This window comes from Protopterus annectens, chromosome 1.part2, assembly GCF_019279795.1.
Source record: "Protopterus annectens isolate FY-2018-M chromosome 1.part2, PAN1.0, whole genome shotgun sequence".
NCBI classification, from domain to species: Eukaryota; Metazoa; Chordata; order Ceratodontiformes; family Protopteridae; genus Protopterus; species Protopterus annectens.
Genome location: NC_056727.1, coordinates 37242082 through 37265375, shown reverse-complemented (window position 1 = coordinate 37265375; position 23294 = coordinate 37242082).

Genomic DNA, 23294 nt, shown 5'->3' with positions numbered 1-23294 from the left:
TGAATTTCCTTTCTCCCATCCAATCATCAAGGTTCCTTTTGAAGAGGGTCAAAGAGGCACTCTGCTTGACATGTATGGGCAATCTATTCCAGCATCTAGGGAGTCTCTGGGTCAGGAACCTATCCCTCCAGCATGTTTTCTTTATTGTAATGACAAGGTTTAGATTGCTGGAGCGTATGGCTCTGAGTGATTGGGATTTCTTTAAGTGTAGCATTTCCAACAGCTCTGGGTTTGACATGGCCTTTTATGTTAAGCAGAGATCACCTCTGAGTAGACGATATGCGACAGAGTATAGCTGGAGTTTTTTAAGGCGGTCAGCATAGGGCATCTGCTTTAGGCCTGTGATTCTTTTAGCAAGGTATTTCTGCAGCCTTTCCAGTTGTTGTAGATATCTTGAGAGGTACATACCAAACGGGGTGTTGTATTCTATAATGGGTCTAATGAGGGATGAGTACAGTGGATGAAAAGCCCTTAGTGATGAGGTGTGCCACATAGAAGGATTTCCTGACTGTTGTGGTGATGTGGTTATTGAAGGTGAGACCACTATCCACCTGTGTCCCTAAGTCTCTTATCACACTGTTGGTGTTTACTGTACTGCCACCTATAGGGTAATTCACGGGTACATGTTTTTTCCCAAAGGAGATAACTATACATTTATTGGCATTGAACTTGAGCTCATGGCTCTGGCACCAAGCATCTGTTTCTGTAAGCCCTTTTGTAGAGTATCCACATCATTTGGGGATTCAATAATGGTTCCCAGTTTGCAGTCATCTGCGAACTTTGTTAGCCAGAGTCCCTTAGTGTTGGCCTGTACTTCAGAAACGTAGATGCCAAACAAGAGTGGTTCCAGGACTGAACCATGAGGTACTCCACTTGTCACTTGTCTGGAGCTGGATTTGGAGTCAGCTACTTTTACAGTGTGGGTTCTATTAGTAAGCCAGTTAGCAACCCATTGGGTGATGTAGGGATTAATGCCCAGCTTAGTACATTTATCTATGATTCCAGAGTGGGGGATCATGTCAAAGGCCTTGGCAAGGTCTAGATAGGCTGTGTGGACCACCATACCCTTGTCCATGGCTCTGGAGACTGATTCAAAGAAGTCAATCAGGTTCAGGAGACAAGATCGGCCCTTCACGAACCCAAACTGGGTGGGGTCCAGTGTTTGAAGGTTACCAATGTCTTTGTTTATAAGTTCCATGATAATATGCTCCATGGCCTTGCAGATAAGGCTTGTCAGACTAATGGGATGGTAGTTTCTGGGATCCAAGGTGGATCCCCCCTTGTGGAGTGGGATAACTGTAGCTCTCTGCCACACAGTGGTCACGAAACCTAAGGTGAGGCTATGATTAAACATGACACTTAGGTGAGATGCCAGTTTATATTGTAGTTCATGTAGTACACATTCCGGGATGTCATCTGGTCCCATGGATGCTGTATTCTTAGCTTTGGAGAGTGCGTTTTTTAACTGTGTGGCTGTTATTACCGGAATTTGGCAATCTTCCGGTATTGAGATGGGCCATTTAGGGCGTGAGAGGGGGGTGAAGTTAGCACTGAATCGATCTGCCAGGATATTGGCAATATCCTTGGAATCAGTATATTTAATGCCATTCTGTTTTAGCTCAGAGCAGATCTGGGCATTGCCATTTATATTCTTAACTTAGTTATATAATGCCTTGTGGTTGTCTTTGGAATCTTTGGCAATTTTATTTTCGTAACTGGCTTTGGAGGATTTTATGAGGGATCTCAGTTTCTTACTGAGGCTGGTAAGGGAGTTTTTTGCATCCTGGGATTTTCCTCTTTTCTGCAACAGTTTCTTCCTTTTGTTGTAAAGTTTGTTTATGGCAGGGGACCACCAGATTGGCTTCCTTTTTTTGGCGGAGAGCATCTTTGGGATGGCACGATTCATGCATGGGTGGATGTGCTCATACAGTGCCTTAGTGTAGGATTCAGTAGTTGAACTTTCAGTTCCCATCTGCATGGGTGTCATGAAGTTTGTCACTTCTGACTTGAGTAGCATGAAGTTGGCTTTGGAAATGTTTTTTATGGAGGTTTCCTTACTTGGGGGTCGGGGTGGGATGTGGATGTTAAGGGTGATTAGCTTATGGTCAGACCTGACTAACGAGGGAGTGACCATAGGCGTGAAGCATCAATTTCTCATGTTGGTAATGACCAGGTCTAGGATATTGGAGCCCCTGGTGGGACAATGGATTAGTTGATCCTGAGTGTTGGAATTTATGAATTCCAAGAACCGTTGGGCAAAGGTGTTGGTACACGAGTAGTTTTCCCAGTTAATGGCATGGTAGTTAAAATCACCCAGTATTAGGGTGTTTGGTTCTATCTTAATATTTTCCAGTATGTTTAGAAAGGTGTAGTGAGAATCTTGGGGCATGGTGGGGGATCTGTAGCAAGCTACAACTTGGATTGCAGTCTTACCTAGTGTTAGTTGCACCTGGAGAATTTCAGATGCATTGTGTTGGGCAACTAGCCTGGTGGTGTGAATATCCTTGGTGAATATTGACACTCCTCCACCTTTAATGTTTTGGTCCTGGTTTGGTGGCCGAAAAGTGTGGTAAGAGTTGTAGCCTGGTATTGCAGGGGTGCTGTCTGGAGCCTTGAACCAAGTCTCAGTTACTGCACAGATATCAATGTTCTTCATTTTTAGGAGTGCCTTGAGAGAGTGCATTTTGAGGTTTAGACTTCTAGCATTGAGTAGCATTACCTTCAGATTTTGCATATAGTAGGTAGGGAAGGTATAGGATAATGATGAAAATACTAGATTTGACATTTTTCCTTGCATTTAGAAAACAAGTGGGAAATGTGTTACATATATTAAAGACAAGTGCTGAAAGTAATGGTTTGGTCATTTTTCCTTCACAGCAGAAACAGTTATAGATGAGCCTCAAATGCTGAATGAAAAAAACTCAATCAGAATTGCGCAATTATTCAAAGCATGGATATCAACATTTCACCTTTTTGTGATGCTGTCTGAGAAAGTTTTGTTGCATAACACCATGAAAAATGTTGATTCTAAATGTAAGTTCACCTTTGGTGAGTACAGGGTGTAAGGTTTAGATCACCAAAATAGAGAGTTTAGTAAGTTCTGCCCCAACATACAAATGTAAGACAGATCCATAATTATTATTATTATTATTTTTTATTAATGCACTTGGGTTATTTTGAGTTACAATACAGCATTTACTTTAATAGTTCTTAAATAATTGTTCTGCACTGCAAAGACCATGGGGAAAATTAACTTTAACTATTAACACATTGGTATGTACTGGACAAGCTAGGTTTAGGTTTGGGATTTTAGAAATCATTAACAAGGACCCGAGGGGAGGGGACTGGAGCAATAATATTTGCAAAAGTGAACTTAGATGGCAATTAAAACTAGGAGCCAACAACTTACCAGGTATTAATGAACATTTTTCACTAGTCCCTGTATTAAAAGATATAGCCCTGGTTTTATAACACAATATTTTTTTTGTTTACTAGTTTACTTCAAAAGTGTAATACACATTTTTTTTATTTTTTACTTTTAAAAATGTGTAATTTATTAATCATTTTCAACCATTATGATTGTATTGAAGTACTTTATTTAGTGTTAATTGATTTTAATAGATTGATTTTATTTAATTGATACTGCTATTTAAATACCAAACAATGGGAAACACTTTGGTTTGATAAATTCCAGGATTTACGTGGACAAAAGCAGTTGCCATTCTTTGTTTGAATTGCAGGAGATATTTTGCTGGAACAAACTTTTATATCATAATACGTGGGTATTTACTCTTTACAGAGTGTTTAGCTGAGTTCTGACCAAGGTGGACTGTTCTTATTGAGGTTTTTGTTTTTCCACCAGTGCACTATTTTTTTTTTCAAGTTTGTATTGAGTGGCATGGCAGAACAGCTTTCCCATTTGGGATTAGTCCTCACGGAGTTTTTTGGTTTATATTATCCTTTGGTATGAAGCCTAACAACAGTTTTGAGCAGAAACCATGGTCCTCATTTGAAATTAGAGATGTTGCACCAAATGCTGAAGAAGGGAACTTGACCTAGCTAATTAATATGATGTCACTCCATTACCAACAGATCCAGACTATACTGGAAAGACTTCAAGGTCCAACAAACCTTGCGACAAACATTCAAACATTTCACAGGTTCCACCTTCAACTTCTGCAATTGGCAGAACAATGTCTCCGGACAGCCCAGGACTTTCATCCATGTTAGGTTTGAACGGTATTAAGTGTGGGCAAGGAACAGGGAAATTTACAAAGACTGTAAACCGTTGTTCGTGGTTTCAACAATAGCTTTCTAAAGACTTAACTTTTGACAACCAAGAGAGACTTACTAGACCAAAGGACTTACAGAACAAACTGCAGGAATTCAAACTAAAAATGGGCAAAATCCGTAATTTGCAAATTGATAATGCGTACATTGCTGAATGTATAAGACTGCAAAGGGTACCTAAGGGGTTCAGAATGAGTAAATTTCCCAATGGATTGTCAGTGGGACAACCAGAATTAGAACTGTTACCCATGGTTGATCGACATGGTGTGGCACTATTATACTCTATTATAAAAATTAATACTAACAGAATAAACCATCTTTTGGAAGATATTAATGTTCTGAATGAGACTATTTTGGCTGATGTTAATGTTTTTAGTTTTGAACTTAAATATGACAATGTTTTTGAAAAAATAGTACAGCAGGTTAAGGAGAATGTAGCTAGAAAACACAAGAAAATAAGAAGGGATGAGCAAGAATATAAACAAAAAATTGACTACCCACTTCCTAAGAGTTACTTAGAACCCCCTGTAATGGCACACGAACTGGAGCATATGATTTAGGAATTGTATCAGGGAGTTATGGGGGGGGATGACAGTTCCACACAGTATTTTAATGAGGAGGATGAAGGTTTTGAACAAACTTTTCCACCATTAAGAAGGTCCGGAAGGATTTTTAATAGGAACAGAAATGGCCCTAATTTTTTAGGTCAGCCAGGCACCTCAAGGGGGCAGAGACAGAGAGGTCAGAGGAATTTTTGGAAGAACAACAGGGGCAACAGATATTGAGACATAAGGTACAGAATACACCTATTATTGTATATTTTGAGGGGAAAATGTTGAGTTACCAGGGTTTTAACATTTTTAACTACACGGACCAGGAAATTACAAAGACACATTTTTCCCTTTTTAAAAGAGGTCTCAAATTTGTCCCTGGGAGAAATGAGGACATTTCTAAAGTTCTTATAGAACTTATACTTTACACGAGGAAATTGAACTTCCGGCTTTTCTTTAAGAATAACAGTACGGGTGTTAGGCAGAAATTGTTCAAAAAGAAAAGTGTCTTAAATCCCCCCTACACCCAACTCTGGCTAGTTTTGAAAGGGTATGTACTAGGGAAATCGATCAGGCTTATTATTCTCAAAAAGAAAGGTTTGTTAACCTCAGCAGGGAAGAAGAAGGGTTATTAAGATTTTTGAAGACATCTGGAACTTTGAGAATTATGAAACCTGATAAAGAGGGTGGTATTCTGATGGTGGATAGAAATGATTATGTTAATGGTGTAGCCAACATGTTATACAACACTAGTAAATATGAAATGGTTTCATTAAATCAGATTAATATTGCACATAGGAAGATACAGTTGTTCTTAGAGGATAGTCTCCTTCAAGGAGTTATCAATGAAGAACTGTACAATTTTTTGGTTAACGAACATCCATACATCCCCACAGTTTTCGGCATTCCCAAAGTACATAAAAATATTGATCATCCTCCATATAGACTGATTGTGACAGCCCACAACCATTCTATTTATTCTTTGGGGATTTTTGTGGACCGGTTGTTGAAGAATACACTATGTCCCATCTCCCACATTCTCACTGACTCATGGGATTTCCTAACAAGGATTAAACATGATTATTTTGACAGTACCACAGGATTCTCAACAAAAGATGTAGTTGATTTGTTCAACTGCATACCCCACGAAGTAGGTAATGAATTTTTTTTTGGAAGCCCTTTTGGTCCATTCAATTTTGGAAGGAGGGCTGACTAATTTTGTGGTGGAAGTGATGGAGTTGATTTTACACAACAATTGCATCACTTTTGAGAATTAATATTTTAGACAGCTTAAGGGGGTGGTGATGGGGTTGAGTAGTGCCCCTATGTATGCAAATTTAGTGATGATTACCTGGGAGAAAAGCTTCATTTTTAATTCAGGATTTGAAAATGAATGTAGTCTTTATCTCCGTTATTTGGATGATATTTTTGTCCTTTGGAAGGGAGAAGAAACAGTTGTTAAAAACTTCTTTCATTACATTAACCATGTCTGCCCCTATTTTAAGTTTACGTACCGTCATTCCAAAAACAGTATTGACTATTTAGATGTTAGTATTTCTAGGGACCAGGAAAATGGTCATTTTACATCTAAAGTATTTCATAAACTAAGATACTTAAATAGTTTTTTTGTCATACAGCAGTAAACACCCATTTTATACTAAGAAAAATAAAGTGAGGGGTCAAATGATTCGAGGAGCCAGGATCAACCATGGAAGATTTCAGACCAGAATTGGGTAACCTAACACAAATGTTTATAAATAGGGGTTACTCAAAGGATTTAGTCCAAAACCTAGGCTTAAAAGTTTTGCAAGAATGGGGAGTTAAATTTACGCCATTATTAGGTACGGACATGGCTCCTACTCATTCAGGACAGAAATACGAATGCAATTTCTCTGATTTTATGGTTACATATTTTGGTTCTTTAGGGTGAACAGTGCAGAGCATAGTGTCCAAAAACTGGGTCGTTTTGGAAGGTAACAGCGAAGTGTATAATAGTTTAGGGAGATCAGTATCATTTGTGTATAAATTAAGACCCAGTATGAAATACTATTTTGAACACCCACTGCATTTAAAGGAAAAGAATAAAGGAACAAAGAAATGTGGGGCATGTAATTATTGTACACACATATTGGAAGAGCCATCAATTTCAGTGGGGGAATTTAATTTAAAGGTATTTATGGCAAGTGGCAATTGTAGTAGTAGTGGGCTAGTCTACTTGAGTGTATGTCAAGGGTGTAATGGGTTTTACATTGGTAAAACTGAGAGGACATTACATAAGCGGATTTACAAACATTTGTATGCTATTGAAAATAAAAACACTAACAATGGCCTATACAAGCATGCATTGGTATGCACGGGAAAAGTTACGTTTAGGTTTGGGATTTTACAAATCATTAACAAGGACCCTAGGGGAGGGGACTGCAGCAATAATATTTGCAAAAGTGAGCTTAGATGGCAATTAAGACTAGGAGCCAACAACTTACCAGATATTAATGAACATTTTTCACTAGTCTCTGGTTTAAAAGATATAGCCCTGGTTTTATAACACAATAATTTTTTTTTACTAGTTTACATCAAAAGTGTAATACACATTTTTTATTTTTTACTTTTAAAAAATGGTGTAATTTATTAATGGTTTTCAACCATTATGAGTGTACTGAAGTACTTTATATAGTGTTAATTGATTTTAATAGATTTATTTTATTTAATTGATGGTGCTATTTAAATATCATACAATGGGAAGCACTTTGGTTTGATAAAGTCCAGGATTTACGTGGCCGAAAGTGCTTCTAATTCTTTGCTTCACTTGCTGGAGCTATTTTACTGGAATAAACTTTTATATCATTATACGTGGGTATTTACTACTTACAGAATATTTATCTGAGTTCTGACCAAGGTGGACTGTTGTTATTGAACTTTATTTGTTAAACATACGTATATAAAACAATAAACAGAACTTAGAAAAATAAAAGTCTCCAGCAAAGTGAAGACAGTTTGCCTGATACTTATTTGCAGGAGTAGGAACGGGAAATAATCTGAACACTTTCATGCTGCCTAACAAAATGCAAGATTTTTATATTACATACTGATGTTTATTCAGTTTACTGCTTTTGTTAATGTACCATAACCAGTCTACTGCTGCTGACCAATTTCCATATTTATTTCATAAAGTTGCTGTGTGCTGGCCTTCAGAATTTTATAGTATTACACAGGCTGTTTTATTTATATACTGATATTTTTTACTGCACATTTCTTTTCGTACATGAATTTTTATACTTTATATAGTATCCATTCTGCTGTTGTTTTTTTCACATCTAATTATTATCAGCATTCTAATTTTAACTATTTTAAAATGTTCTGCTTTATAAAATGGTTTTGGCTACAGTGTGGTCCTTCTTTTGTCAGTTAATTGTCCAATTAAGAATAAAATGAAAGGACTGTAGTGAGTTGCTCAATACAAGACTGCTTGTATCACTGTTGCTTGAACACAGCTGCACACAGTAGCAGTGGTTAGTTTGTTGCTGCCTGCTTCACAAAGGAGTAATATACTAATGAATGGCTGCCAGTGTGTGCATACATTTTTGGACCTCATACTCTCCCAGATAGTGTGAGACAGTTTTTTTTATTAATTCGTATGGATTAAAAAGCATGGGATTGCACATGTTGCCAAAATCTGCAAGCAAGAATATCCAAATACAATTAGCATGCAGCAAATGCAATCCACATAGGAAGGAAAGTTATGATGGAATTGTTATAACAATGAAGAAAACCACCCATGTTGAGTACCAGTAGAAAAGCAAGTTAAGGAACAAATCTAGTAAAATCAACTCAGTGGACAAAAGTGCATGCAGCAAAGAGTACTTGTAAGATACATTGCTACACATAACATGATTAATCAATAACAACAAAAAAAAGAAAGAAAAAATACTATATGCACAATACCATAACAGAAGCACACCTGTGAGTACAGCAGCCTACAGTCAGATGTTAAAGTAAATATAAATGTGGAAAGTGCAGGCGTTGCAGAAGCTGAATAGTTCAGAAATAAAACATTAGAAAAAACTTGTTTATGTGTCATACCAAGCTACATCACTTGCATATCAGACAGTAGTGATATAACTCCATATCAGACAGTAGTGATATAAATATATAGGCAGAGCATGTCATGTGTGAACAACACATTCAATAAGTATATAGGGAGAGCATGCCATGTGTGAACAACACATTCAATAAATATATAGGGAGAGCACGCCATGTGTGAACAACACATTCAATAAGTATATAGGGAGAACACGTCATGTGTGAACAACACATTCAATAAGTATATAGGGAGAATATGCCATGTGTGAACAACACATTCAATAAATATATAGGGAGAGCATGCCGTGATTGAACAACACATTCAACACATTTATTCATAAGAAAGGGGTGATAGGAGAGCAGAAAAGGGAATTAGAATGTAGTTTAACATACAAGGAAGAAAGAAAAAAATGGTCAGATGGAGTGATAGAGGGACATTTCTTATTCTTGTATGGATAGACCCCCATTTGGTTTTGAGAGAAAAGGGTGAGGAGAGGTATGGATACATGAGCTGAGGTAAGGGGGAAGATAGGAACATAAAATACAGAGGACATATGACAGGGCAAGAACAAGGAGGTCCAAGACACACTGATTGTGTCAGACAGATGTATACAGCACAGGCAGACAACATATGTCCAGGGAGTGAAAGGAAAGAAGCAACTCATGACAAATGTTACGGAATACAGCAATGTGAACAACATAAGAGATGCAATGTGATGAAAGGCACAATTCTCAACAGTGAAGGTGAGTTGAGGATGAATGCTGCTACAATATACACACACATACCCACACACATACACTCATGTCCATGGAAGCATAATATTTGTCCATGTAGACCATAACAGATGTTGAACTACAGACAAGTCACCTGTGCTGAGAATATGGCAAGATTATGGCATACAGCAACATACACTTTGAAATGTGTCAATGAGATATGTCCAACAAGCTAGCTGTCAGCATTTGCAATATTGTTCATGGGATTATGCAGTACAGTATTGTGCTTGTGCAGAAACATAATGGTAGTACCACAAATATGTGCATACAGTTTCTGGGTAGGAACAGATGTCATAACAACAGACTTCTTAGTGTTCACCTCGAATATGTTAGTATGTGTCCTTTTACATTGTATGATGCGTAAGGCCAGACAATTTCCTTCTAGCTTGGAATATGTCCAGCTGGAATTCAGCACTAAGATGTCATCTGCAGATATAATTACAATGACATTTGGTAGGTCATGAGTGAGATCATTTACAAAAAGAGAGAGAGAGAGAAAGATAGAGAGAGATGAGCAAAGAAAAGGGCCAAGAACTGTTTCTTATGTTACAACAGTGTAGAGGATGCCACAGTCTGGTAGGAAGTTCTTAGCCAGCACCTGGAAGTTTATGTTTTCCAAATAACCATAGTATAGTTTTACTGACAAAGCTAAATTTTGCTAGTTGTTTAAGTAGTAGAGAGTAGTTCACAGTTTTGAATGTCCTAGTCATGTCATTAAATAATTCATGTACAATTTGAGTAGTTTTCATACAATTAAATATAATATTGGTAGCTGTATATAGAGTAAAGGTGGTGAATGCATTTCAGAACCCATGTTGCAAATCTAAGAGGAGACAGCATTTGTTATATGATTATATTTGTTATATGATTGAAGAGTTGTTTGTAGATTATTTTTTTTCAATTTTTTTTTTGGACATGATTGGGTGCCACCACAAAAATCACAGAAAACATACACACGCCATGCACAATATTGTATGGCATTACTGTTCTATCCGATTGCCAAGACAACAAGACATCGACTGACATCATTTCTAACAATGCTGTCAACAAATCTTTGTTCTTAAACATTTCTACTTTGACATCTCTGTTAGTCAGTATGGGTTGGAAAAAATGCATACCTTTTTACTGCAACATCTGGAAAAAAAAACATCTAATATTTCATCATGGAAACCTCCTTGTAGAAATAACTATTTCATAAATTTACTTTCATCAACAAATTTGTCATATTCAAAAATCAACCTGGACATATGAGTAAACTCTTCCAAGGCTACATTTAATTTTATTTCATCATGGCTGGATGAGTACTGATTTAATACAAATAGTTATTGCCCACTAAGCTGAGTCAATAACCAGTTGGTGTGACTAAGCCTATTCCAGCTAACCTATACAGGACCAGATGTGTAACCCAAGCAAACTCAGTCCTGGTGGAAAACCCTTTCATTTTTCCTTTCCAACCCAAATACTCCTTGATATGGCCACTGTTCAAACTGAGGCAAACGGTAGGTGAATTGAGGCCGCTGAGCACCAATAGGGGGAAAACAAAGGGGTGAAGCCATAAGGCCGTCGCCTAAAATAAACAATCATGGGGGTGGGGCAGGATAGCCTCCAAGTCACTGACAAAACTGCTGAAAAAAGGTTATGCCTCTCACATTAATCAGATGAGCCTTAGGACTGCCCATCCCTCAACTCATGCTCATGGACAACATGACTTACAGGTAAGTTGCCCTTGTCTGCTGAGCTGAATCAATAAACTCACAGTAGTGCCTTTGTGACTCTTTATTAACAATGCTACTGCATTGAAGATGCCTCAGTAATTTCAAATATAACATACCAAGCACAACCATTAACTGTTAAGCCAGTTGGTTTGACCAAACCTGTTCCAGCTAACCTCTAAAGGACTGGAGGCATGACCAAAGCTACCTCAGGCCTGGTGGAAAACCCTTCAAGTCTTCTTTTATTATTATTTTTTTTATTTAACATTTGTTGACTGGGAAAGTCTGACTAGCACAGAGACTGTTTTTAGAGGAGGCCCAGGGAGAAATGCTTCAGATGCATGTCTTTGGAATGGGGGAGGAAACCGGAGTACCCGGAGGAAACCCACGCAAATTTGCAGGGGACATGCAGACTCCACAGAGAAAGCACTGTGGCTGAGAATCAAACTGGAGAACCTCTTGCTTTGATGCGACAACTTTACTGCTGCACCATTGTGCCACCCAAGATTATGTCACCCCAGATGGGACTCAAACCCACAATCCCTGGGACAAAAGGTTAATGCCTTATGCAGTAGGCCACTAGGGACTTTCTAATCCAAATACTTCCTGATATGACCACCAATCAAACTGAGGGCAATGGAAGGAGAGTCAAGGCTGCTGACCACATATGGGCATGAAAACAAGGGAGATGAAGCTGAAAGGCCACCGTTAAACTGCCATTCCCAATGCCATTCCTCCCAGCCAGCCTCAAATCCAGATACCCAAAAGTTGTTAATGGAGGGAAAAGATCACTTTCTCAATGGCCTTAATGATTTCTAAATTAAACCAATCAAAGTCAAGGTTGTTCAAATGTTCATCTTCTCTAGCATAAAAATCAAAGTCCAATCTATTAAGATCTTTGTGGTGAATTATCTGAAATCTTATCTGTTTAGCCTTCCATGTAACTCTGGGACTAATGAACCACCTAGACATCTAAATTTCACTGGAGCTCCTAGCTCCTTCCCAGTGGATTATTAGTATGCTGGATGATGAAAACAATACTAAGTCTGGTTATAGCATGTGTAGCCTGTGCATATCAGAAAGTATTCTGGGCAGAATTTTCTTAGGAGGCTGGGCCAACTTATTATCCCCTGAAATGGATTACAAAAACCTTGAGCAAGGTTTCCTTTTCTTGTTAGTTGATGCCAGATCTCCCAAAGCTGAAACCATAGGAAACCCAAAAAAGCCAAATGAATGAATTAACTTTTTGCTATGTTCTAATGAAACAGAGTGTCCAGCTAGGTGGACAAAAGCTTAGATTGTGGGTCTCTTGATGAAGTAATGAGCCAACACCCAGAAAACCTCCATTCCTAAAATAGAAATAAAGGTTATTGCCTGATGTATGATAAAAAAGGTATCAGGCACCCACCTTCCCCATTTTTTTGCATGGCCTTAACAGAATGCTCCTCCATGGCCAAGTTGGAAGTGTGTCATATTCTAAAAGAATAGGATGAATACCCTTTTGGATTTATACCTTGCTTCTCAATGGTTTTTCTCAGGAAGAGGTTAACCTTTGCCGAGATATGTGGTCTGCCACCATCCCGTGTGAAGATTGGGCCTGACCTAATGCCCTTGGGAGCAATCTCATGCATTAATCTGAAGCAGTGAGCTGGGCAAATGGCCAACATTTTCACCATGTCTAGCAGGAACCAATACTCTTTACTCAATTTGTCCTTCTTGGATTTCGTCACCCATATCAGAATAAATTCCTTGTGAATAATGAGGTCCTCCCAGCAAAGAGAGTTTAGTAGTTCACTAGCACAGAAGGCACCCAAGCATAATGATGTAAACAATGCAGACAATTTAACAAAGGTGTGAAAATCAGGTACTGTGTTAAACAAGCCCCAAACAATTATAGCGAGCCGGTGACTCCCTGTTGGCTTCTTGAAATTATGAGAAGCCCCACAAATATTCTCCCATCCATTGATCAATTTGCCAGTCAGTCAGTGGCTGGAATCTTCCTGAAGACCCAAAAAATATTCCAACTATCTTAAAGCTGCTAAATGAACTTGTAGTGCTTTAGAGAAATTGCCTAATAAAGACTAACCACTAGGAGGCGAAGGATCAACAGCAAACCCCAACTTCTGTGACAGGAAGGCAATGACCTAGAGAAAACCTTAAAAGTCTGAAGTGACAAAGAATTTGACTTCCTGATATTGTTGGTCTATGACCTGGCCAGCAACAATGCAACTACTCCTCAGCAATTATCCAAACTGCCAAAGGAATTCTCATGCCCTTCAATTCTTTATGTTTGGCCAGCTAACAAAACCTGGTGAAGTGAAAATAGGAAAGACTATCAGCTATAGGGTTGTCAACAAGGCACATGCACACTAAAGAAAGATTAATTGCTAAACTCAATACATCTAATAGCCTGATTACAGAGTGAAGCCATTTGGACTTAGAGGACCCTTTGTTGATGGCATGGAGATCAGGGGTTTTGTCCAAATGAAATATTATTCTACTGTTATGTGACTTAACCTTCTATACCAAAACAATAACTCAGATAGGGAAGATTTCCAAGAAAGTAATATCCCTCCTCTTCTCTCCTAATGAAGAGTCTGGCCATTTTTTCAGTGAACCAACCCTGGAATTTTCCTCCCACAACTGACCGCTGTCACATCTGCAAAATGTTAAGGTCATGGGAAGAAACCTAAATGACATGCCACATTGACTTGGTTCATAATGTGAACCAGAGCTGGAGGTCTTCCTTGAACCCTTCTCGTCAGATGGACATAGTAATGTTTGGGCTTGTTTCCTTTCAACAAGTCAGCAATGGACCTGAGGAAAGCCCTACATGGGGAAACTGCCCTGCAGGTAAATTTAAGTACCCCATGAAGCTGCATAATTTCCCCGTGCAGGCTTTGTTAACTGCCAAAAATTTCCAAAGCAATTGCTGGACTTGTTGCAATTTATTCAATGGAAGTTTAAAAAATTTATCAATGATATCAACTTCGAGTCCCAAAATGGTCAAGGCTCAACTCGGCCCTTCTGATTTGTCATTGGCCTGATGTACTCTTCAATTACTGCAGATCACTTTGAATGCTGACACGCCTTGGACTGTCCCTTCCTGCTCTTCACCTTCTATCAAGAAATTATCCAGGTAGTGGACCATCGATTAAAGAGGTGCTCTCTGTTGCCAACACCAATGTTGGCAGTGTCAAAAAAAGAATTTCCCCTCAAACTGAAAACCCAAATATGGCCAAGTCTCCTGTTTTACTGGAAGGAGTAAGAATGCTGACTGAATGTCTAACTTGCAAATCCAAGGGATGGAATAACTCAAAATGCCCTCCAACACCTGATCCAGTGCAGAGTTGCGTACCTTGGCCTGATCCTTGTCAATAAAATAATTGACTGATATACCCGCAAGGAGATGGTGAATCAGCTTGAAATCACCATCCTGTTTCTTAGGAATGAGACTAATGGGGGAAATTATAAATGCAGACCAGGGAGGGGGTTAAAAAAGGGCCAATTAGTCTAACAGCTGCTCATTCTTTCTCAATTAACTTAGTTGCAATTTCTTCATGCCCCTTAATGGATAACAGATTTTTAACTAACTTGGAATGTAAAGGTGCTGAGAAGCCAGTCTTGAAACCTTAGCAGAAACCTTTGAGAAGAGCAGCTGCCACCTTTCAGTCAGGATAGTCATTCAACAGCTGGGCCAACTTATCTACTAAGATTAGAGAGTGGGACTGATGTGGATCACTCAAAACCCCTGCCATATGCACCTCTGTAGCCACAAAATAGCTACTTGCCTCTAGGAGTGTTCTTCCATCCTCCGAGCCGTTCCTCTAGGTGGATTGAGGGAATGCCAGGCCTGCCCCTATCTGCTGTCCCCCAGCACCTGGAAGCAGGATAACCTTCCCCACATATCACAAACAAACGGGTGAATTGCAAGCTGGCCAAAGGCACTTCTCATGGATAAAAGCCCAACACATCTTTGTTTCCCCATTATTTCTAAGCCTGCCACCCATCTCAGGGGTGGCTGGCTTATCAAAAATGTCAGTCAACCAAATGTCACAGTGCCTTAACTCCCACCTGAGGGACTTCTTTATGGCTTTTAGTTTCTTGAACTGTTGATCATAATTTCCCCAGCCTGAACTACCTTTGACATGGTGAGCTTCCCTGATGGCCACAAAGTATGCTAACAAGGCAGAACCTGGCTAGGATCCTAGAGCCTGGCTAGGATCCTTTTCTATTATCACTCTCCTGAACACCATGAAACCTAGCGATCAAGTTTCCTAGTTTTAACTGCTGTTCTGGCGTAGGACTTTTTCGTAATGGCTGCCAAGGCTGCTATCAAGTCCTTGTTAGAAGAATTGTCATCATCCAAAATGCGCTTTATTCCCTCAGTATTCCCTAGGTTAAATATCCCCATGAATTCCCCTTTGAGAATCTTTCCTCTGGTGGGAATGTGTGGTATAATGTGAGACCCAGGGGGGTTAGAAATCAAAAGGTTCAACGTAGCCATGGAAGACAAAAATTGGGTAAGACAATTTATCCAGATGAGGAAGGACATGACTCCTCAAAGTACTGCTGATCTTTGAGTCCCATCATTGCTGGGCAAGGGTGGAGGTGCAGCCTGCCCCAAATCTGATCCCCTTACCTCAGTGGGAGAAAAAGCTGTTATGGCACCTAAATTCCTTTTGAAGGCAAAGTCAAACAGTCTAACCCCCCTATTCTTGCACTGAATTGATAAACTCATCCAAATGTCCCCATATCCCTCAGGTGACTGAGCTCTGTCACTTAACCCTGCCCCTGATGCCCCTCACATCATTACCTTCTGTTTGTGATGGTGCTTCCAGTGGGAGTGGAAAGTTGACCTTTAGGCCTGAATATCTCTTTTATTCTTCCTTATAGCCTTCTTGCCATGAATGGGTCAGTCCACTGACTGTTCTTCAGAATTCACCACAGGTCTCTTCCTGCAGTTCTGCCCTTGTTCTACTGCCTGAGCAGCCTCTAATTTGGAAAGCAAATCATGTGCCTCTTGTGATAAACAAAGCCATCTATCCTTTGAAAGCCTGGATGATGGTGGAATCTACAAAATAGGGAGAGTTTGTAAGAAAAAAAATTGACAGCTGTTGAACATCAATAATTCCGATAAGTGCCAAACAGCCAGTAAGCCTGGATGCCCTGCTGCTGCAGAGTTCTAGAATGTAAACTCTTGACATGCTGAAAACCTTGAGTATATTCATGCCTAACCTGACTAAGAAATCCTCTATAAAGGAGAATGAAATGCTGTTGCAGAGGTTCTGCAATGTTTACTCCTTTCACACAATACAGCTCCTCTCAGCAGCAAGATCCATTATTCTACAAGGCTTTAATCCCCCTGCCAACATAGAAGATCACAACAGCTATAGTAACAAGCCTCAGGACAGATCAGCCATAAAACTAAACCCAGTTGCAACGCTTCCAACTTCCTTCTACCAAAATAACTGCCTCCAAATAACAGTGACCTCCCATCATGCACAACACATAATAAACACACACCCATTTCTATTACCTAAAACAAGTAGACAGGTAGACATCTGTAAACCACTCTAAAACAAATATCCACACGCAAGGATCCACTTACTGAAATAAGGCATATGTTCTCATGTTCTAATAGCAATAACCACCATGAAACATGGTTACCATTAAATGTAAATCAGAACAGATCTAATCCTCACAAAACCAGCCTGCCATCCATCCATCACAGCAGAAACATTACTGCCATCTAAGTGTACACAAGCTGTGACATGCTGTATGTCCTGAATAGATTTGCCACCTGATACGCTTGATAGAAACAATCACTGAATTTCAAAAATTATATCAATATATATTATTTTTAAATATATTACATAAAACAGACATTTTGCAATTGAAACTTCTAATGCAATGGGAAATAACAAAACAATTCAACTGGTATAAGGATAAAAGGATAAGAACATCTGTTAAAAATAAAACATCTTGTTCCTTCTCTGTGATGCTATGGTCTCAGGCTACATTAAAATGTATACCCCCATACATTGCATATGTATGGGATCGCAAATAAAAGCACACAAAAAAAAGAAAACAAAAAAAAAAAGGAAAAAAATTGAGCAATTAAATGCACTTCATAATGTGTGCTTATTTTGCAAGCTATGTTACTGATATCTGGAAATACCTATGTTGAGTACCTTTGTTGCTATTACACAGTAATTCAAAGTAAAAAAAAAAAGCTTTACATAGTGGGATATATGCTACTTCATAACAGCATACTAGACTGGTTTCTAGATTTTTGACACATTCAATGTTAAAAGAGCATGGTTTTATACTTTCATTAGTACTACTAAATGTATCAAACACCCATGATCAGCTATCACATACCTTGGTAAAACAATCAATGCAAGAAACTTACACAAAGCCTCAAACAACAGGGACAGATTGTAATATTGCTCAAAAACTTAGAAAGACATGAGAATAACAAGACTTGCTGTAGCGTACATTTTCTGAAGGACAAGAAACTGACCATCTTTATCATCCCTACTCAGTGGCTTCATTCCCTGTGATCTGCCACTGAACCACAAACCTTAAAATGAACAGCCCACAGATATGAGGCAAAAGTTTAGACACCCTGGGAAAACTGATGAGAGGCATGCAGACTACCTCTGTTATTAAACAGTCCAGCATTCAGTATTGTCCCTAAACTTTTTTTATAAGTTATATCAAAATCCCCTTCCCCGATTAAAATGACAACAGGCATGATAAGATGGCAGCTAGAAGGATGTCAGAACAAGAAAAGATCCCTGTTGAACAATATGAGGCCCTTAATGCATACTCACCCAAATGGTTGCTGCCAGATGACTCCATCACAGGATTTCTCAGCTCTTGGCCACTGATGAAACTGCTGATAGGGGCAGTAAAACTCACATTAATATCATGAGTCTTAAGACCATTCCCCCATGACTCATGCTCGTGGACAGCACATGTGCAGGTATGTTGCCCTTAATAAAGGTTGGCTTTCTGAAAATGGAGGAAATAAATGTCTTATTTTCCAGATCAAGGGTCACAATACTATCCAAGAAAATGACCCTGTAGCCTAAATTGCCCAAAGTAAAATGCAAAATCTGAGTACTAGTATTCAACACTTATTCCTCATTTCCAAAGAAAAAAAAATAAGATGAGAAAACAGTGGATGTTTATATAACCATGTGCCTTCTCACCTGCCAAAAACTATGTTAGCAAAGGCTAGCAACATTGCATCTCCCATGGCTGTTCCACTAGACTAAAGGAGATATTCATTTCCAGAAACAAAGTTGCTGTTTTTAGTACCAGATCCATTATCAAACTTAAAATATTAAGATTATTGGTTGAAAAGGAGGAAACGTTTAATAAAAATTTCATTGCCCACTCAACTCTCATGCCTTGGACAATCACTGTATAGTCTACTTATATCAAGGGTAAACATGCCTTTCTCTTCTACAGTAATCTCAGAAAAAGAAATTTGTGTGTAGGAAATCCCATGAGTCTGTCACATGTGAAGTCATTTTTGTACTAAAGTGTACAACTGTTTATCTAAAATATAATTATTGATTCTCTCCTGAAACCCTTAGCAGATACTATAGCTCTAAAGTCAGGTTTGTGAACATTTGTGTGGGTTTTTGAATACCACTGTGCCAATATGAAGCTTGGATACAAAAACTCATGTGTTGCAGTATTGATATACACTCATTCTAATAATTCTAATAAAGTATCAGACATATTCCTATATGCATGAAAAATACTCAATACGTTTACTTTAAAATAGCATTCTATCGCTAAGCAATTCAAAGATTTCTTATCTCAAATTATTCATGACAACAAGACAATTACCTTTTCATAAAGCAGGCAAACAAAGCTTTTCTACCAGCCTTGCTCTGATTATATCTTCTTGATTATATCTTCTTGTAGGTGGACTGACTAACAAACTTTTAATATTACTATCACAAGTTAGTAAAAAAGTTTTACTTGCCTGTGTAAAGTCAGGTTATGAGTTATTTTTATGTAGTCCAAAGTGTAAATCATTAAAACCACATTACAAGTGATGGAACAAGTACCCCAAATTCAACTTTTATGTGCACAAATATGGAAAGTGCATTTATCAAACTGGCTCTTGTAGATGAAAAAAAGGTGAACATTTTAAATAAAGTATCAGGATGTTCTTTGGTGAAAATCACATTAGTCAAATTTGATAATGAAGTATTTATGTTCTCCAGCCTTTGCCCCTGACCTCGTTGGCATTCTTCTGCCTGCCTCATTGGTACACTGGACCTAAATAATGATGTCAAGTTGTTGTTGTCATGGCTGACCATTGGATTTGATTGTTTCCTTCATGGCTGACTGCCTTTGACTGACTATCCTCTCTGATATCCTGATTGATATATCTTCTAAAATACAGAACCCATTTCAGTTTATCAGACTGATTATTTGGGGAGATCTCGCTAATACTGAACCTATTGTTAGTTCCTTTACCACAGGAACCTGTTGATTTTAATGAAAAAGCCATGCTCTCATCATATGCTTTGTCTTCACAAATCAATTTCTTATTTTTCCGTTCTCTAATTGTCTTAATTTGTTTTTTTTTTTTCAAATTTGAAGTCATAGTCAGCTTTCAGATAATCAAAAAGTACAGTTGTGTACACTTACCATAAATGTAGATGTTCGAGTGTATTCGCTGTTGCAGTCATTACATTTGGGTAATCCTGCTGGCAGGTTGCCCTCAGTCGGCCTGAATTCCAAAGTCTTGGGTCCTGCATTGGCCGCTGTCACCCCTTCCCTGATGTCAGGTAGTCAGGGGTGTAAAAGAAGCAGCCGACGCAATTTTCTTCAGTTATTCTTGCCCCAGATGTCAGGTGCCCCCTAAATATATATATATATATATATATATATATATATATATATATATATATATATAAATACATACACCAATATGAACTTTACCTTCATCTACAAGCAAATACACCACATAGGTTGTATAAATGAGAGAAAAGTTCCAGCAGAAAAAAGTAGGATGGCGGGTGGGTAACCTAGACTGCAACAGTGAATACACTTGAACATCTACATTTATGGTAAGTGTACACAACTGTACTATGTTCTTCGTGTTTCACTGTTGCAGTCATTACATTTGGGTAGAGTCCCAAAGCTATGGTTGGGAGGCTGAAGCTAAACAGCATTAGGAGCGGCTATGAGGCCCTGCAGAACTGCAGTGGCAAAGCCTGCCCTGGATTTAGGGTAGAGTGGCAGATGATAGTGCTTTGTAAAGATGTGCACTGAACTCCAAGTAGCAGCCTCTAATATGTCTTTGGTTTGTACTCCCCTGAGTAAGGCTGCTGAAGTGGCTGCAGCTCTGGTTGAATGTGGCCTAATGCCCTTAGGCACTGGCTTGCCATGGTGTAAAGAGCAGAAATGAATGCAGTGCCCTATCCACTTTGAAATAGTCTGCTTTGAGATAGCCTTTCCTTGTGATCTGGCAGCATATGCCACTAGTAATTGCTCTGTTTTCCTGAGAACTTTGGTTCTGTCCAGGTAGAATCTAAGTTGTCTGTGTACGTCCAAAGAATGCAGAATTCTCTTCCCCTTGTTCTGTGGATTTGGATAAAAAATTGGCAGATGAATAGTTTGGTTAAGAGCCACACTGGACACCACCTTAGGCATAAATGTTGGATTTGTCCTCAGAGAGACCCTGTCTGGATAAAACATGATAAAAGGTTCCACAGCCATGAGTGCCTGTAGCTCTGAAACCTGTCTTGCAGAAGTTATTGCTAGGAGCAGAGCTGTTTTCCAAGATAAAAACTTTATGTCAGCAGTAGCAGCTGGCTCAAAAGGAGGCAGGGTGAGTTTTTCCAAGACATAGTTGAGGTCCCATGCAGGCATTGGTGATCTCCTTGGAGGCCTTAAGTTTTTGGCTCCTCTGAGGTACTGCTTTAATAAAGGATGAGAAAAGATTGGTGGCTCTGTATTGTAATGAACTGAAATGGCAGAGGCATGAGTTTTAATTGATGAAAAAGATAGGCCTTTGTCCAGCATCTCAGTTAAGTATTGCAAAATCTGAGGAATATTTGGAACAGCTGTATCAGTTCCTTGTGCCTAGTTCCAAGCACAGAATCTCTTCCATTTTCCAGCATAAGATTTCCTAGTGCTAGGCCTTCTGGCTTCCAAAATGACATCCATCAAAGCTTTACTGAGAGGTGTGTTTTGTATGCCTACATTATCCGCCATGCTGCCAGGTTTAAAGTACTGAGTTGGCTGTGCAGGATCTGATTGTTTTGCTGGGACAGTAGATGATGTATTTGAGGTAATGTCCAAGCTGGGCATTGAGACAAGTTCTTTAGGATTGGATACCAGTACTGGTGTGGCCAGTCTGGGGCAATCAGTATCATCTTTGGCTTCTCCTGTCTGACCTTTAGGAGTACTTTGGGGAGGAGAGGCAGTGGAGGAAAGGCATATATTGATAGGTTTTTCCAGCTGAAAGATAGGGCATCCACTTTCAATGCTTGTCTATGATAAGTCCTTGTGCAGAATCTTTTTAGTTGGTAGTTGTGAGGGGAGACAAATAGATCTATGTCCGGGCAACCCCATTTCCTTGTTATCATGCTGAAGACTTGTGGATCCAGCTGCCACTCGTGGGGATCCATGAGGTTTCTGCTTAGTTCATCTGCCAGAGTGTTTTCCTTTCCTGGCAGGAATTGTGCCTACAGATGTACTTGGTAAGTCAGTGCTGTGTCCCACAAAGTCATGGTTAGTCTGCAAAGGGGGTAAGAATGTCTGCCCCCCTGCTTGTTTATATACCACATGACTGTGGTGTTGTCTGTCTTTATCAGTAGTTGTCCTGGATGAAGTAGGTCCTTGAAGACTGTCAGGGCATTTTGAACAGCTAGCATCTCCTTTTGATTGATATGTAGATGCATTTGGTTTGAGGACCATGTGCCCTGAATGCATCTTCCTGCCATATGGGCCCTCCAGGCATAATCTGAAGCATCCGTTGTTAGTATCTGCCTGGCTGGGGGTAATGTGAATGGCTGTCCCTTATTCTGGTGACAAGCCTTTGCCCACTATCGAACCTCCTGTTGCAGGCAGGGAATGAGAGTAATAATTGTTTCCAGGGTGTGGCAATGTTGAGTCCAAACACGTTTTAGGTACCATTGAAGTTTCCTCATATGCAGTCTTGCATATGGAATTAGTAGGATGCAGAATGCCATGAAGCCCAAAGCCTGCACAATTTTTCTTGCAGATAACTGGGTCTTTGTTGCCAACATTTTGAAATAGGTAGTCAGTTGCCTTTGTTTGTCTGGCATGAGATAAACCATCTGGACAGTTGTATTTAAGCTTGCACCCAGGAATGTTATCTCTTGAGAGGGTACTAGTTTTGATTTCTTTTCGTTGACTGTGTACCCTAGGCATGTTAGAAGTCTTTTCACAAATGCCAGATGATGTAGAAGTATGTCCTTGTTCTCTGCTTGAATTAGACAGTCATCCAGGTAAGGATATATTTGTATTCCTCTTTGTCTGCAGAATGCAATTACTGGTGCCAGGCACTTTGTAAAGACCATGGGTGCAGTAGATAAGCCAAAGGCCAGTGCAGAGAATTGGTAATGCATTGAGCCAGCCTTGAATCTGAGGTATCTTCTGCATGATTGTCTGATTGGAACATGCAGGCATGCCTCTTTTAGGTCTAAAGTCACAAGCCAAGCATTCTTGCCCAGCATGGGCAGAAGCTGCTGCAAAGTCAACATTTTGAATTGTGGTATATCCAGGAATGTGTTCAAAATAGATAGGTCCAGTATTGGTCTCCAGGCCTTGCCCTTTCTGGGTACCAAGAACAGTCTTTAGTAAAATCCTTGTCCCTGTTCTT